We start from the raw sequence: 1,670 nt of genomic DNA, 5'->3' as shown, positions 1-1,670 counted from the left end.
CACATATTATGTGTCATATGACTGAATTGATATTTAAAATCATGCAGGCTGAACACGATTTGATACAATTTTTTTTTCTTAGAGTTATGAGTATCTGAACTTTTAAAACTCGTGACGCATTTCATGAGAAAATTTTTTGGTGCGAAAGAATTTTTTTTTATTACTCAAAACTTATTATTCATATTTCGTGCGAAAACAAGGGGGGATACGAAAGAAAAATTTAACGGAAATTTTGAAAGAAACGCAAGATAGAGAAAAGTGTCATGAATCTTTTCTTTGGAGCTTTTTACGTAAAAGGAATAACTTAGCTTATTTTAATTTTTTTGGTATCCCTTGTTTCTGGACAAAATATAAACTATCATTTTTCAGTAATAAAAAAAATTGTTTCTTTTCTCCAAGGCGCGGGCTCAAGGTCAACTCTAATGAGATATATTCACGAAAATAGTACCAACTTAAACGGAAATATAATGGAAAGAAGTACTAGTTTTCACATATGAGGCGTTCCCTCGAAGAACGACTTGAGTGCAATTTGGTCGTTTCGAAAAAAAACGATTTGAAAATTCAACATTGTACTAGTTATCGTTAAATATAACTAATTCATTTTTTATTGATTTATTGCAAACATATACTGTCGAATATTGGATTTAAAGCATACAATCTTCAATAAACATTTTTTAATAATTTTTAGTTAGATATTATGCAAAAGCACTTAGGTCGTTTTTCGGGAGAACTACTAAAAATATGTTTTATAGCTATAAAAATACGAGAAAAATTTAATAGTAAGAAATATTTATTTATTTTATTTTATTTAATGATATAAGAAACAAATAAATGTTATCTTTATTATTTGTTTATTCCCACCTGTCTCGTTGTGATTTCCTTTTTAAAACAATAAATGCTGCTAGATGTTGAAGTTGTGGTAGAATTAGCACTCGTATAAGTATCCATTATTTTATATTCAAAAGATATATCGCTTTAAAAAAGTAAACGACACGGCTATACTACTTGACTTTCATGACTGAAGCACAGGAGTGGAGTCAATTGAGTCGAGCGGGAGATTACGCGGGCGATAATATGTTAGGCGCGTGGTTTCAAACATTCACAGTGTCTAAAAAATTGAATAAATACTTTCTTCTTATTCTTCTTTCCAACGTAATGTTTGCAAATAGGAACTGTACAAGCCACCATTTTTTCTCGTATCGATTTATCAAAATTTACAAATGGTTTACATTACGAAATTCGAAAAAATAAATGCATATTTGGACCCAAAAAAATGATCGCAGATGTACACAATATATGTATATATATATTTAAAAATTTGTCATAAGGACAACCGCAGGATTTTGCCGGGAGCGGGTGCTAATCTGAAAAATTGTACCCGTTTCCAGCGAAATCGCGGTAAAATTTCAGCCACAACCACGTCTCACAACCGTGAGATAGGTGGTTACAGTCTGTGAAGGAATCAATACGACGATCCAGCAAAAACCTCGTGCACCCTAAGAACACGGAGCGACCCAAGGACAACCGCCTTCTGCATTTTTCCCGCAAGTGTTCTAGCATATTGTTCTCACGCAGAGATGCTTTTTAGGCCATTAGCAAGTGAAAGCTTGGCACCTCCAAGAGCGCCGATGATAAGGACGATCAGTTTAACAGAATATTCCGGGTACAAT

General features: G+C 32.9%; 1 protein-coding gene across 11 annotated transcripts in view; it reads right to left on the bottom strand.

The window, feature by feature from the left end:
• LOC117174076 overlaps positions 1-1,670 on the bottom strand; it is a 323,085-nt gene that overhangs the window by 115,303 nt on the left and 206,112 nt on the right. The gene's annotated exons all lie outside the window — the stretch shown is intronic.

The sequence above is a fragment of the Belonocnema kinseyi genome, chromosome 6 (assembly GCF_010883055.1).
Source record: "Belonocnema kinseyi isolate 2016_QV_RU_SX_M_011 chromosome 6, B_treatae_v1, whole genome shotgun sequence".
Lineage (NCBI taxonomy): Eukaryota > Metazoa > Arthropoda > Insecta > Hymenoptera > Cynipidae > Belonocnema > Belonocnema kinseyi.
This window is presented reverse-complemented; position numbering and strand designations above follow the sequence as displayed.